At 48.4% G+C, this 16,765-nt stretch overlaps 1 non-coding gene across 1 annotated transcript; it reads left to right on the top strand.

Moving 5' to 3' along the window:
* The first annotated feature begins 9,897 nt into the window (after positions 1-9,897).
* Positions 9,898-9,969, top strand: Trnat-ugu (transfer RNA threonine (anticodon UGU)). Its single transcript has one exon. It is a non-coding gene; the product is annotated as a tRNA-Thr (tRNA).
* Positions 9,970-16,765: the final 6,796 nt, after the last annotated feature.

Below are 16,765 nucleotides of genomic sequence, written 5' to 3'. Positions count from 1 at the left end.
GAAATGTTTGGTGATGCTGCACGTAAACCTATACCTCATGCGGCGTAGCCTAATTTTCAAGCTATGCCCTCTCTTTGCACATATATCATGCGGGCGGTAAAACTTTGGTCGGTGCAGTACAGCTCGCACACGTGAGTCAGTTTTTCAACCCTCGAGGCAACCCCTCCATAGGCGAAACACACCTAGCAAATATATATATATATATATATATATATATATATAGGAAATGAGGGGCTCGTTGAAAATAACACAGAAATAAGGGTTGGCAGTCGAGAAAACCTCGGAAAGCAAAGGGGAGGATGTGGTAGATCATTGAAACAGATTAAGAATTTGGAAAGAAAGAAAGAAAGTGAAGAAAAAATGCCCGCCAGGTGGGATCCGAACCCACGACCTCCAGAATACCGGTCTGGTGCGATAACCACCACGCTACCGGCGGGGCGATTTTCCCATTCACTTTCTGGGGTATTTATGTTAGGTATGTTTGTTTCCTGTGCTTGGGGGTGGTAGCCAGCGCCATTCGGACTAATCGGGGTGAAGGGGACCTTCTTTTTAACCCCCGGGTCGTGACTCGAGTGTCTACGACATGTCCAGAGTGGTCGACCAGCTTTGAACCCTCTTAAGCTCCCTTTGGCAACAAGACTGCCAGAACAGAGGCCCTCGCTATGCATGTAGCGAATCAGAATAGGAAATGAGGGGCTCGTTGAAAATAACACAGAAATAAGGGTTGGCAGTCGAGAAAACCTCGGAAAGCAAAGGGGAGGATGTGGTAGATCATTGAAACAGATTAAGAATTTGGAAAGAAAGAAAGAAAGTGAAGAAAAAATGCCCGCCAGGTGGGATCCGAACCCACGACCTCCAGAATACCGGTCTGGTGCGATAACCACTACGCTACCGGCGGGGCGATTTTCCCATTCACTTTCTGGGGTATTTATGTTAGGTATGTTTGTTTCCTGTGCTTGGGGGTGGTAGCCAGCGCCATTCGGACTAATCGGGGTGAAGGGGACCTTCTTTTTAACCCCCGAGTCGTGACTCGAGTGTCTACGACATGTCCAGAGTGGTCGACCAGCTTTGAACCCTCTTAAGCTCCCTTTGGCAACAAGACTGCCAGAACAGAGGCCCTCGCTATGCATGTAGCGAATCAGAATAGGAAATGAGGGGCTCGTTGAAAATAACACAGAAATAAGGGTTGGCAGTCGAGAAAACCTCGGAAAGCAAAGGGGAGGATGTGGTAGATCATTGAAAGAGATTAAGAATTTGGAAAGAAAGAAAGTGAAGAAAAAATGCCCGCCAGGTGGGATCCGAACCCACGACCTCCAGAATACCGGTCTGGTGCGATAACCACTACGCTACCGGCGGGGCGATTTTCCCATTCACTTTCTGGGGTATTTATGTTAGGTATGTTTGTTTCCTGTGCTTGGGGGTGGTAGCCAGGACATGGACTCTGGACATGGACTCTGGACTCTGGACATGGACTCTGGACAGGACTCTGGACATGTCGTAGACACTCGAGTCACGACCCGGGGGTTAAAAAGAAGGTCCCCTTCACCCCGATTAGTCCGAATGGCGCTGGCTACCACCCCCAAGCACAGGAAACAAACATACCTAACATAAATACCCCAGAAAGTGAATGGGAAAATCGCCCCGCCGGTAGCGTAGTGGTTATCGCACCAGACCGGTATTCTGGAGGTCGTGGGTTCGGATCCCACCTGGCGGGCATTTTTTCTTCACTTTCTTTCTTTCTTTCCAAATTCTTAATCTGTTTCAATGATCTACCACATCCTCCCCTTTGCTTTCCGAGGTTTTCTCGACTGCCAACCCTTATTTCTGTGTTATTTTCAACGAGCCCCTCATTTCCTATTCTGATTCGCTACATGCATAGCGAGGGCCTCTGTTCTGGCAGTCTTGTTGCCAAAGGGAGCTTAAGAGGGTTCAAAGCTGGTCGACCACTCTGGACATGTCGTAGACACTCGAGTCACGACCCGGGGGTTAAAAAGAAGGTCCCCTTCACCCCGATTAGTCCGAATGGCGCTGGCTACCACCCCCAAGCACAGGAAACAAACATACCTAACATAAATACCCCAGAAAGTGAATGGGAAAATCGCCCCGCCGGTAGCGTAGTGGTTATCGCACCAGACCGGTATTCTGGAGGTCGTGGGTTCGGATCCCACCTGGCGGGCATTTTTTCTTCACTTTCTTTCTTTCCTTCCAAATTCTTAATCTGTTTCAATGATCTACCACATCCTCCCCTTTGCTTTCCGAGGTTTTCTCGACTGCCAACCCTTATTTCTGTGTTATTTTCAACGAGCCCCTCATTTCCTATTCTGATTCGCTACATGCATAGCGAGGGCCTCTGTTCTGGCAGTCTTGTTGCCAAAGGGAGCTTAAGAGGGTTCAAAGCTGGTCGACCACTCTGGACATGTCGTAGACACTCGAGTCACGACCCGGGGGTTAAAAAGAAGGTCCCCTTCACCCCGATTAGTCCGAATGGCGCTGGCTACCACCCCCAAGCACAGGAAACAAACATACCTAACATAAATACCCCAGAAAGTGAATGGGAAAATCGCCCCGCCGGTAGCGTAGTGGTTATCGCACCAGACCGGTATTCTGGAGGTCGTGGGTTCGGATCCCACCTGGCGGGCATTTTTTCTTCACTTTCTTTCTTTCTTTCCAAATTCTTAATCTGTTTCAATGATCTACCACATCCTCCCCTTTGCTTTCCGAGGTTTTCTCGACTGCCAACCCTTATTTCTGTGTTATTTTCAACGAGCCCCTCATTTCCTATTCTGATTCGCTACATGCATAGCGAGGGCCTCTGTTCTGGCAGTCTTGTTGCCAAAGGGAGCTTAAGAGGGTTCAAAGCTGGTCGACCACTCTGGACATGTCGTAGACACTCGAGTCACGACCCGGGGGTTAAAAAGAAGGTCCCCTTCACCCCGATTAGTCCGAATGGCGCTGGCTACCACCCCCAAGCACAGGAAACAAACATACCTAACATAAATACCCCAGAAAGTGAATGGGAAAATCGCCCCGCCGGTAGCGTAGTGGTTATCGCACCAGACCGGTATTCTGGAGGTCGTGGGTTCGGATCCCACCTGGCGGGCATTTTTTCTTCACTTTCTTTCTTTCTTTCCAAATTCTTAATCTGTTTCAATGATCTACCACATCCTCCCCTTTGCTTTCCGAGGTTTTCTCGACTGCCAACCCTTATTTCTGTGTTATTTTCAACGAGCCCCTCATTTCCTATTCTGATTCGCTACATGCATAGCGAGGGCCTCTGTTCTGGCAGTCTTGTTGCCAAAGGGAGCTTAAGAGGGTTCAAAGCTGGTCGACCACTCTGGACATGTCGTAGACACTCGAGTCACGACCCGGGGGTTAAAAAGAAGGTCCCCTTCACCCCGATTAGTCCGAATGGCGCTGGCTACCACCCCCAAGCACAGGAAACAAACATACCTAACATAAATACCCCAGAAAGTGAATGGGAAAATCGCCCCGCCGGTAGCGTAGTGGTTATCGCACCAGACCGGTATTCTGGAGGTCGTGGGTTCGGATCCCACCTGGCGGGCATTTTTTCTTCACTTTCTTTCTTTCTTTCCAAATTCTTAATCTGTTTCAATGATCTACCACATCCTCCCCTTTGCTTTCCGAGGTTTTCTCGACTGCCAACCCTTATTTCTGTGTTATTTTCAACGAGCCCCTCATTTCCTATTCTGATTCGCTACATGCATAGCGAGGGCCTCTGTTCTGGCAGTCTTGTTGCCAAAGGGAGCTTAAGAGGGTTCAAAGCTGGTCGACCACTCTGGACATGTCGTAGACACTCGAGTCACGACCCGGGGGTTAAAAAGAAGGTCCCCTTCACCCCGATTAGTCCGAATGGCGCTGGCTACCACCCCCAAGCACAGGAAACAAACATAGCTAACATAAATACCCCAGAAAGTGAATGGGAAAATCGCCCCGCCGGTAGCGTAGTGGTTATCGCACCAGACCGGTATTCTGGAGGTCGTGGGTTCGGATCCCACCTGGCGGGCATTTTTTCTTCACTTTCTTTCTTTCTTTCCAAATTCTTAATCTGTTTCAATGATCTACCACATCCTCCCCTTTGCTTTCCGAGGTTTTCTCGACTGCCAACCCTTATTTCTGTGTTATTTTCAACGAGCCCCTCATTTCCTATTCTGATTCGCTACATGCATAGCGAGGGCCTCTGTTCTGGCAGTCTTGTTGCCAAAGGGAGCTTAAGAGGGTTCAAAGCTGGTCGACCACTCTGGACATGTCGTAGACACTCGAGTCACGACCCGGGGGTTAAAAAGAAGGTCCCCTTCACCCCGATTAGTCCGAATGGCGCTGGCTACCACCCCCAAGCACAGGAAACAAACATACCTAACATAAATACCCCAGAAAGTGAATGGGAAAATCGCCCCGCCGGTAGCGTAGTGGTTATCGCACCAGACCGGTATTCTGGAGGTCGTGGGTTCGGATCCCACCTGGCGGGCATTTTTTCTTCACTTTCTTTCTTTCTTTCCAAATTCTTAATCTGTTTCAATGATCTACCACATCCTCCCCTTTGCTTTCCGAGGTTTTCTCGACTGCCAACCCTTATTTCTGTGTTATTTTCAACGAGCCCCTCATTTCCTATTCTGATTCGCTACATGCATAGCGAGGGCCTCTGTTCTGGCAGTCTTGTTGCCAAAGGGAGCTTAAGAGGGTTCAAAGCTGGTCGACCACTCTGGACATGTCGTAGACACTCGAGTCACGACCCGGGGGTTAAAAAGAAGGTCCCCTTCACCCCGATTAGTCCGAATGGCGCTGGCTACCACCCCCAAGCACAGGAAACAAACATACCTAACATAAATACCCCAGAAAGTGAATGGGAAAATCGCCCCGCCGGTAGCGTAGTGGTTATCGCACCAGACCGGTATTCTGGAGGTCGTGGGTTCGGATCCCACCTGGCGGGCATTTTTTCTTCACTTTCTTTCTTTCTTTCCAAATTCTTAATCTGTTTCAATGATCTACCACATCCTCCCCTTTGCTTTCCGAGGTTTTCTCGACTGCCAACCCTTATTTCTGTGTTATTTTCAACGAGCCCCTCATTTCCTATTCTGATTCGCTACATGCATAGCGAGGGCCTCTGTTCTGGCAGTCTTGTTGCCAAAGGGAGCTTAAGAGGGTTCAAAGCTGGTCGACCACTCTGGACATGTCGTAGACACTCGAGTCACGACCCGGGGGTTAAAAAGAAGGTCCCCTTCACCCCGATTAGTCCGAATGGCGCTGGCTACCACCCCCAAGCACAGGAAACAAACATACCTAACATAAATACCCCAGAAAGTGAATGGGAAAATCGCCCCGCCGGTAGCGTAGTGGTTATCGCACCAGACCGGTATTCTGGAGGTCGTGGGTTCGGATCCCACCTGGCGGGCATTTTTTCTTCACTTTCTTTCTTTCTTTCCAAATTCTTAATCTGTTTCAATGATCTACCACATCCTCCCCTTTGCTTTCCGAGGTTTTCTCGACTGCCAACCCTTATTTCTGTGTTATTTTCAACGAGCCCCTCATTTCCTATTCTGATTCGCTACATGCATAGCGAGGGCCTCTGTTCTGGCAGTCTTGTTGCCAAAGGGAGCTTAAGAGGGTTCAAAGCTGGTCGACCACTCTGGACATGTCGTAGACACTCGAGTCACGACCCGGGGGTTAAAAAGAAGGTCCCCTTCACCCCGATTAGTCCGAATGGCGCTGGCTACCACCCCCAAGCACAGGAAACAAACATAGCTAACATAAATACCCCAGAAAGTGAATGGGAAAATCGCCCCGCCGGTAGCGTAGTGGTTATCGCACCAGACCGGTATTCTGGAGGTCGTGGGTTCGGATCCCACCTGGCGGGCATTTTTTCTTCACTTTCTTTCTTTCTTTCCAAATTCTTAATCTGTTTCAATGATCTACCACATCCTCCCCTTTGCTTTCCGAGGTTTTCTCGACTGCCAACCCTTATTTCTGTGTTATTTTCAACGAGCCCCTCATTTCCTATTCTGATTCGCTACATGCATAGCGAGGGCCTCTGTTATGGCAGTCTTGTTGCCAAAGGGAGCTTAAGAGGGTTCAAAGCTGGTCGACCACTCTGGACATGTCGTAGACACTCGAGTCACGACCCGGGGGTTAAAAAGAAGGTCCCCTTCACCCCGATTAGTCCGAATGGCGCTGGCTACCACCCCCAAGCACAGGAAACAAACATACCTAACATAAATACCCCAGAAAGTGAATGGGAAAATCGCCCCGCCGGTAGCGTAGTGGTTATCGCACCAGACCGGTATTCTGGAGGTCGTGGGTTCGGATCCCACCTGGCGGGCATTTTTTCTTCACTTTCTTTCTTTCTTTCCAAATTCTTAATCTGTTTCAATGATCTACCACATCCTCCCCTTTGCTTTCCGAGGTTTTCTCGACTGCCAACCCTTATTTCTTTGTTATTTTCAACGAGCCCCTCATTTCCTATTCTGATTCGCTACATGCATAGCGAGGGCCTCTGTTCTGGCAGTCTTGTTGCCAAAGGGAGCTTAAGAGGGTTCAAAGCTGGTCGACCACTCTGGACATGTCGTAGACACTCGAGTCACGACCCGGGGGTTAAAAAGAAGGTCCCCTTCACCCCGATTAGTCCGAATGGCGCTGGCTACCACCCCCAAGCACAGGAAACAAACATACCTAACATAAATACCCCAGAAAGTGAATGGGAAAATCGCCCCGCCGGTAGCGTAGTGGTTATCGCACCAGACCGGTATTCTGGAGGTCGTGGGTTCGGATCCCACCTGGCGGGCATTTTTTCTTCACTTTCTTTCTTTCTTTCCAAATTCTTAATCTGTTTCAATGATCTACCACATCCTCCCCTTTGCTTTCCGAGGTTTTCTCGACTGCCAACCCTTATTTCTGTGTTATTTTCAACGAGCCCCTCATTTCCTATTCTGATTCGCTACATGCATAGCGAGGGCCTCTGTTCTGGCAGTCTTGTTGCCAAAGGGAGCTTAAGAGGGTTCAAAGCTGGTCGACCACTCTGGACATGTCGTAGACACTCGAGTCACGACCCGGGGGTTAAAAAGAAGGTCCCCTTCACCCCGATTAGTCCGAATGGCGCTGGCTACCACCCCCAAGCACAGGAAACAAACATAGCTAACATAAATACCCCAGAAAGTGAATGGGAAAATCGCCCCGCCGGTAGCGTAGTGGTTATCGCACCAGACCGGTATTCTGGAGGTCGTGGGTTCGGATCCCACCTGGCGGGCATTTTTTCTTCACTTTCTTTCTTTCTTTCCAAATTCTTAATCTGTTTCAATGATCTACCACATCCTCCCCTTTGCTTTCCGAGGTTTTCTCGACTGCCAACCCTTATTTCTGTGTTATTTTCAACGAGCCCCTCATTTCCTATTCTGATTCGCTACATGCATAGCGAGGGCCTCTGTTCTGGCAGTCTTGTTGCCAAAGGGAGCTTAAGAGGGTTCAAAGCTGGTCGACCACTCTGGACATGTCGTAGACACTCGAGTCACGACCCGGGGGTTAAAAAGAAGGTCCCCTTCACCCCGATTAGTCCGAATGGCGCTGGCTACCACCCCCAAGCACAGGAAACAAACATACCTAACATAAATACCCCAGAAAGTGAATGGGAAAATCGCCCCGCCGGTAGCGTAGTGGTTATCGCACCAGACCGGTATTCTGGAGGTCGTGGGTTCGGATCCCACCTGGCGGGCATTTTTTCTTCACTTTCGTTCTTTCTTTCCAAATTCTTAATCTGTTTCAATGATCTACCACATCCTCCCCTTTGCTTTCTGAGGTTTTCTCGACTGCCAACCCTTATTTCTGTGTTATTTTCAACGAGCCCCTCATTTCCTATTCTGATTCGCTACATGCATAGCGAGGGCCTCTGTTCTGGCAGTCTTGTTGCCAAAGGGAGCTTAAGAGGGTTCAAAGCTGGTCGACCACTCTGGACATGTCGTAGACACTCGAGTCACGACCCGGGGGTTAAAAAGAAGGTCCCCTTCACCCCGATTAGTCCGAATGGCGCTGGCTACCACCCCCAAGCACAGGAAACAAACATACCTAACATAAATACCCCAGAAAGTGAATGGGAAAATCGCCCCGCCGGTAGCGTAGTGGTTATCGCACCAGACCGGTATTCTGGAGGTCGTGGGTTCGGATCCCACCTGGCGGGCATTTTTTCTTCACTTTCTTTCTTTCTTTCCAAATTCTTAATCTGTTTCAATGATCTACCACATCCTCCCCTTTGCTTTCCGAGGTTTTCTCGACTGCCAACCCTTATTTCTGTGTTATTTTCAACGAGCCCCTCATTTCCTATTCTGATTCGCTACATGCATAGCGAGGGCCTCTGTTCTGGCAGTCTTGTTGCCAAAGGGAGCTTAAGAGGGTTCAAAGCTGGTCGACCACTCTGGACATGTCGTAGACACTCGAGTCACGACCCGGGGGTTAAAAAGAAGGTCCCCTTCACCCCGATTAGTCCGAATGGCGCTGGCTACCACCCCCAAGCACAGGAAACAAACATACCTAACATAAATACCCCAGAAAGTGAATGGGAAAATCGCCCCGCCGGTAGCGTAGTGGTTATCGCACCAGACCGGTATTCTGGAGGTCGTGGGTTCGGATCCCACCTGGCGGGCATTTTTTCTTCACTTTCTTTCTTTCTTTCCAAATTCTTAATCTGTTTCAATGATCTACCACATCCTCCCCTTTGCTTTCCGAGGTTTTCTCGACTGCCAACCCTTATTTCTGTGTTATATATATATATATATATATATATATATATATATATATATAGTAAGGAAACTGAGGGGCTCGTTGAGGAAATACAGAAAGATGGGTCAGCAGTCTACAACGCCAAAGGAGGCATAGGGGTGTGGTTAGGCTCTTTTCTTTTTCACTACGGTTAATTAGGTAAACATTTTTTTTAATTATAAAGACGAAAGAAAGAAAAACACGCGCCCAGAGTGGGGACCGAACCCACGCCTTTCGATTACATGTCGAATGCCTTACCAATTCGGCTATCTGGGCGACTGTGTTCTCCTTCACTTTCTGTGCTATTTATATTTACTAGAAGTGTATCTGACGCTTGAGGGTGGCAGCCAGTGCCGCTCTGACTACACGGGGAGAAGGGGACCTTCTTTTTAACCCCCGGGGCGTGACTCGAACGTCTACAGCCTGTCGTGAGCGGGTTACTGGCGGGAAGCCCTCTTATGCTACCTAGGCATCAAGGCTGCCAGAACCGAGACCCTCGCTAGGCTTTCGCAGAATAATATAGTAAGGAAACTGAGGGGCTCGTTGAGGAAATACAGAAAGATTGGTCAGCAGTCTACAACGCCAAAGGAGGCATAGGGGTGTGGTTAGGCTCTTTTCTTTTTCACTACGGTTAATTAGGTAAACATTTTTTTTTAATTATAAAGACGAAAGAAAGAAAAACACGCGCCCAGAGTGGGGACCGAACCCACGCCTTTCGATTACATGTCGAATGCCTTACCAATTCGGCTATCTGGGCGACTGTGTTCTCCTTCACTTTCTGTGCTATTTATATTTACTAGAAGTGTATCTGACGCTTGAGGGTGGTAGCCAGTGCCACTCTGACTACACGGGGAGAAGGGGACCTTCTTTTTAACCCCCAGGGCGTGACTCGAACGTCTACAGCCTGTCATGAGCGGGTTACTGGCGGGAAGCCCTCTTGATGCCTAGGTAGCATAAGAGGGCTTCCCGCCAGTAACCCGCTCATGACAGGCTGTAGACGTTCGAGTCATGCCCCGGGGGTTAAAAAGAAGGTCCCCTTCTCCCCGTGTAGTCAGAGTGGCACTGGCTACCACCCTCAAGCGTCAGATACACTTCTAGTAAATATAAATAGCACAGAAAGTGAAGGAGAACACAGTCGCCCAGATAGCCGAATTGGTAAGGCATTCGACATGTAATCGAAAGGCGTGGGTTCGGTCCCCACTCTGGGCGCGTGTTTTTCTTTCTTTCGTCTTTATAATTAAAAAAAAAATGTTTACCTAATTAACCGTAGTGAAAAAGAAAAGAGCCTAACCACACCCTTATGCCTCCTTTGGCGTTGTAGACTGCTGACCCATCTTTCTGTATATATATATATATATATATATATATATATATATATATATATATATATATATATATATATATATATATGGTTAGGAAATGAGGGGCTCGTTAGGAAATACAGAAAGAAATGCGGGCAGTCTACAACGCCAAAGAAGGCATAGGGGAATGGTTGGACTATATTTTTTTTACCGTTAGTGAAATTATATATATATATATATATATATATATATATATATTTTTTTTTTCATATTAATTGAAGCGAGAAAGAAAGAAAGAAAAACACGCGCCCAGAGTGGGGACCGAACCCACGCCTTTCGATTAGATCTCGAATGCCTTACCAATTCGAATTGGTAAGGCGTTCGAGATCTAATCAAGTCCGTATCAACCAGACGAGCCATCCACTGCTCAGAAGATGGGAAAATGATAGGGGGTAGGTTTGGAGTTTGTTGGCACTCCAATACCTGGTGGTACAGCGTGCCGGGCGTTGGGCAGAAATTGCAAAGGGAGGGATACTGAGTGGAGTAGATAGAATAGAGGAGGGTGCTGTGGTGATAGGAATATGGTTGCAATTGCCGAAGAGCGGTGGCTTCTTCTCCGGTTAACCGAGGACGAGGTGGTGGGAATTTCCTTCTGCCAAGCCTATAATGTTCCAGGATGTCGGAATACCGGAGAAGTGGGCTCGTTTTGATGTCAGCGGAGAACATTCCGTCTCGGGTAATGGCCCGGTGTATGTACGTTCGGTCAGTGGCGTGGACCGCCTCATTGTAAGAATAGAATATGTTCTGATATACAATTCTCCTCAAGTGGCAATGATTTGGTACAACGTAAAATGATTACGAAACGCAAAATATGTGAACATTCCTGTTTTTGGACGTACTGCCGCTACTAAGACGCAATCTCCGCACGAAGGTTTGATACTCCGGTGATCAGGTGATGTGATTTGCAGTGTGTTTACATCATTCCGACAGTTTGTATCGTCATTGTTTAGGAGTCCTGCCATTAAAACCCCAACAAGAAGCAACGAAGGCACAGGCGATCGAATGGCACCTTATCAAAGAAACCATTATGTTGGTTGGCTTAGGCATAACCTTTAAAATGCTACTTCTATCACTGCCCCCTCCTAGGTGGACGGTGCGAACACTAATAGGAATTTGAGAAGAGAAGGCGTTGCAAGAATGGTTATTCTTGCAAGAACCTTTATGCAAGAATGGATTGCAAGAACCTTTATTCGCACTACAGCGAGTTATTGAATGATTGCTGAGAAACCTCATATTTAGCAGATTTGTGAAACCCTATTGTGGTCAAATGCTGCCCACCTAATGCCATTAGACGTAAAATTTTCGACCAGTCTAAAACTTATCTTAGACAGTGGTGTCTGTTATTGTTGTCGACTCAGAAGCCAAGTCAATAACTTTACGGACCTAGGAACTCAGCATTCAGTCAGAATTATAGCGCGTGTCTAGCAGATTTTGTACCACCCCTGCTGACCTCGTCGGGAACTGTAGCACATGGCACAAGACCCCGGTGGAGGGCCGCCCAACCACTAAAAAGAATATAAATAAACGTTTTCCCGCCCTCCTCCCCACCACACCGCTATGCTGGTGGTGGTTCTGTGACTTAAACTGCCCGTGCAACTATTTTTTTTATTTGTTTGCAACATCCGAAATGCCTTAAACATGGCCAGCATGCCTGTCTGTTCCTTTACATTGGACGAGTACAAAAATATCGCGCCCAATATATTGCTCTGTGCACTTTAGATTACTTACATACTCGCTCAATATGTGCGAACTGTTTTGAGCGTAGTCTTCTGAGCATTCTCGTACGCTTTTGTGATGTTCCACAAGCAATATCGCCGCTACCCGCCGTCTGCTTCCCTTCAGTAGCTGCAATACCGACATTGCATGGCTGCTTTGAAGGGGTCATGAAGACAGAATGCAACTCTGTTCGTGTTCAAAGCATTCGTCTTTGGTTTGTTACTGACGCAAGCACGTTCGAGCTACGAAAATGCTTTTTCAAGCTTACCCCGTTGGTAGTGACGTACGCCGAAACGCCATGCCCCAAAGCCAGCTTTATCCACGTGCAATAATGACGACTCATGATCATCATGAGCATCACTTTACTCGCACGGTAAATCCACTATGATGATGGCCGAATGCGTGCGATAGATAAGCTGCGCCGGCAGTGACGCATCCTTCGCGGCGCTACTGCGAGACTTCTGAAGGCAGCGACGAATCTTCTGGATGCCACCTCAGCGTCTCCGCATGACCTTCAAGAGGCCATTGACGAGCTGGAGAGCAAGGACAGCTTACTTTATGAGGTAGAGCAGAAAATCATGGATCTTGTTTACCCCGAAGAAGTGGAACGTGGTTACTTCGATGCATTGGCGTACCGAGGACATATATGCCATGCCCTCAACCAGCTGCGATCCGCCTTCAAGTCTACGAAGGCTGCTGTCCTCAGACATAAGACCGACGTCACTTTCTCCCATCCAAATGACCGTCCTCAATGCGGCTCACGCACATCGACCTCGGAAGTTGTCGTGCCAAGGCTACAAGTTTGTGCTTTTCACGGTGAAACAAGTGGGCTCACGCCGAGTGAGGACCATGTGGAGACGATAGCCGACAGTCACCCGAACCTTCCCGATATCGGCAACGTTAGCACTGTAAACCATGTGGAGCTCAGCTTGCCGACGCAGCAGACAGATGTCTTGAAGTTCACGTCTCTGACGAGGATCGAACAGAACAAAGGCAGATGCGACCGCTTTGCGCCCACCATGACGTCCGCTACATTGTCTCAGGCTAGCGTGAGGCCAGAAGATCCTCTCAAGACCTACTGCTCAATGACGGTGATGCAAGAACCCGTTCCATACAACGCAATGGGGGAAGCGAAGAAGAGCTTATTCCCCCAAACAGAAGAATCGAAGTCAATCAAAACTAATTTGTCCGGAAACGTTTTGCAAGTCTCTGTGCAGGAACGAGCCATCGTTACAGCGCAGGATTCAGCCTTACAAAATGCCGAAGATGAGGCTCAGCGCAAGGACCTGCAAGTGGGAGCCGGCTAAGAGCATCGGGCATCCCAGCACAAGACAGGTGTGAAGAACGCGAGGCTACGCCTGCCGCAGACAAGGACAGCTAGGTTGCTACCGCCCAAGCAGTAGACGAAAAACGTGAGGTAAAGGACGTGAAAGAAAACGTCGAAGCGGCACCGTACGCGTTCGAGGACATCTGCGTAGCAGAATTCATGAACAGAGAGCCATTACTTGAAGATTTGAAAATCCGCGGTAAGCAGAAGACCGGCCACAGAGCCCCGCTAGACTTGCTGCCCAGGGGATAGCAAAAGTGAAAGTTCGAAAGTTGCACATAACCTTCAGCAAAATAGATGCATCACTGAAGGACTGGAGAAGTTTCAAAGAGCTTGGAGCTCAGTTTCGTTGGCGACCGCTTCAGCTTGGCGGCCCTTGGCTGTTCGGAAAGCGGCACGACAGCGCAAGCACCGCTGGAAATGGGAGAGAAGAGAATTTTCCAACAGCTTTTTCTGTATTGACCTGGATCGAAAAGGAACTTTTCGGATTGTGGACATATTGGTCGTCGTCGCACCAATTCTCTTGCGGGCGGAGGTGTGAGGTGTGGTCAGTCGTGTAAGCGGTGTAACCCCAGATTACGGGGCCCGTGTCTGATGACTGATGAAACCCTAGCGGGCTTTATCCTCCCACTTTCTCACTCCACTCGCAAGACACCTGAGCAGAGGTATCATTCCGTCAAGAAAAGGAACGCCGTCGCAATTCGCTCGAGCAGGAAAGTGCCTAACGGGATTAGAACGGCGCGTAAATGATCCGCTCACTCAAGCTTAACCGCGAAGCAGCGTAGGCGCGTCTGAAACGCACCAGGAGCGACGCATCAGCTCGTAACGCAACGAGGTGTCCAAGCAGCCACTCGAGCTATCGAACGACATAGGGATCTCTCTACACGAACGTCGTCTCATAGGGACCGTGTTACTAGAGTACGCAGCAAAGGGATTGAGACACGGTGCCAGCTGAAGTCCTCAACAAAGTTCGGTTTGCGCTGCAAGGCTTGTGCCAGAACGTTGAAGGACGCTGCTTGTACCCCTTAATAGCAGACGTGAACGTTGCGCGCGCGGAAGTGTGTTGAATCTACCGATGGGTATGTGTCAGTGATCACCACCATCATCATGTACATTGCGCGTGAGAGTAAAGTTATCATCCCCGCTAAGGTCAGCCATTGCCCAGGTCTGCCTCGCGTCGTTCTTCCGCTACAACGACGACGACGATGATGATAATGATGCCCTTGCAGTGCTGGCCCCATACCCACTGGGGGGATTGGTCGAGGAAAAAGTGTTGACTGTGCCCCTATTACCCCTTTACCGCTTGTGTGTGACACAGAACAAGTGTTGCAGTATATCACGCCAGAATGGGAGTCAATGAGCGCCGTCGCTCACATCACGCCGCATCGCAGGTGCGGTCGCCCACTCAAGTCAGGATGTTCACCTGCTAACGCGGCATGGATAGGCCGCGCGTGGTTCGCTCCGCGGAGGCGTAGGCAGCCAATGAAGAACGTCGACGTTCCCAATAATCGCAGAAGAATGATCTACCATAATGTGTACCAAACATTTGCCTTCGGGTAAAGCTTGGGTGTCACTTTGGTCAATTGATTTTTTTTGCGTTTTCATTTAGGTCATTGCGTTAAGATTTTGCAGAAGTGTTTTAGTTTTCGTGTTGCGGTCATTGCGTTTCGATTTTGGTCGTTTTCGTTTTCACTGAGATCAAGCTGCGCGTGCATGCCTGTTCCCGGAGGCGTATATGCGTTTCCTAGTCCGCACAGCCAGCCGTCACCTGAGCTTGCTTATGGGGGTTATATCACAGCATAAACGTACCTAAAGCATACCAAACCACCCGTACTGAAATAAATAACAGCCAAAACGGACCTGCAATGGTTGAAAACCACAGTGTAGAAAAATATTCAACAGAAATAGCCGAAACCGACCTAAAAGGGGAAAACCCGCAAAAACGTACAAGAAGCAGTAGCTGAAACTGACTAAAAGGCAGCGAAAATACTCGGAATCTCTTTTAAAATGCATAAAGATGTCGTAAATTGATTATATGCGTGATAACAAATGTTAATACTCATATACCACAAACCCTTGAAAATGAAAAAAAAGCGGTAACGGGGATTTAAACCCGGATTAGGACGTTTGCTTCGCAGAAGCGTAACTACTACACTACTAGACCAAACCGGTCTGAGCGATTAATTTGAGGGCCACATGCACGTGGACATAGCTTCAAACATGCCCCTAGATGGCGCCACGCGTCGCTTGGCTGTGCTGACTAGGAAACGCCTATATGCTTCCCGGAGGGAAGCGGTGCGTTAACTTCTTTAGGCGGATAAAAACGGCAAAATATTGAACAACTTTCAGATTTTGCGCAACAGTGACGTAATATGGGCAGGGATGATGTAATATGGGCCAGAAATAAAAACATAGGTGTGTTAGCGCACGTTCGAATTCCAGTGTTATAATAAAACGGGGCCCCACTACGATCGTCCAGTCATGCTCTTGGTGGTGGCGCAATCGCACAAATAAGATTCTGCGACGTCATGGAGGAATCGCCGGAAAGTTGCCGGGGATTCGCCACCGCTTTACCTGTTTTCTTCAATATCTGGGCTGTATATTTAAAATTCGCGGCGAAATTGCTCTCGTCCTTATTGAGACAAGGCAGTTGTTTTAACGAACAGGAATTGTGTTTAGTATTCATGGCCCCTTTAAAGAAAATCGAAGCAGAAGCAGAACGAACCCGTACAAACGCATCGGCTGCGATGAACAAATCCCAGAGTCCTTTACAGAGCTGGCGAGAACAACGGCTTTCACGGGGTTTTTAAGCACGACGGAAATACAAAATGCGTGATTTTAACCCTGTTTCAGGGTTGAAAGTCTAACGGAGGGAATGAAGAAACCCTAATTCGGAACAAACTGCATGCTTCTGGTTAAAGTGAGTGGAGTCGTGAGAAAAAATACAGCGTTCGCGGGCCGGAAATTTAACCCCCGACCTCTCAGGCCACATCACAACGCATGTGCAGCTTTCCCGCTCATGGCAGACCTTTCAACAGTGATTGCTCTGTATTTATTTAGCGAAATGTAAAGTATTTTCGCGCAGTGGGGGTGAAAACGTGCCTCGTGCGCATTTTCGAGTCTTGCACGTTGCGCCACTAAGCTCTAGAGCCATGGAAACTATCACATACAAATGCATGGGGAGTAAGATTAAACAGTGAATTACAGAACAAATATTCAGAATTCTGGATAGCTATTTCAGAGTTTTCGTCTCTACGTTGACTTCTTCCTTTAAGCCAAATAACATTTTCCTGAAGGGGTTTTGCTAGGTTCCTGAAAGGTCGGAATTTTGAGTGAGAAAGTCCGCACAGCCATTTGACAAAAGCCGACACGGCCCCGTGGAGGGTACACTCAGAGGGATAAAGTTATAACAATATCGCGACGCACGCGCGGACAGATTTCGCTAGTGCCGGGCACTCGTCATATTCTGCGGTGAAAGATTGACAGGCTATGCATGCCCCAACTAATATGTTGTGGAAAAGGAATTATTCTTTTCACTTCGCAGTCAGCTAGGTTACGCAATGTTTCCAATAGTGCTCCCTGAAAGAAAAAGAAGGGGAGA

Source organism: Haemaphysalis longicornis, unplaced genomic scaffold (genome assembly GCF_048455015.1).
Source record: "Haemaphysalis longicornis isolate Haplotype H1 unplaced genomic scaffold, Haemaphysalis longicornis Haplotype H1 scaffold_12, whole genome shotgun sequence".
Taxonomy (NCBI): Eukaryota; Metazoa; Arthropoda; class Arachnida; order Ixodida; family Ixodidae; genus Haemaphysalis; species Haemaphysalis longicornis.
The sequence above is the reverse complement of the archived record's forward strand: the minus strand, read 5'-3'. Positions and strand labels throughout refer to the sequence as shown.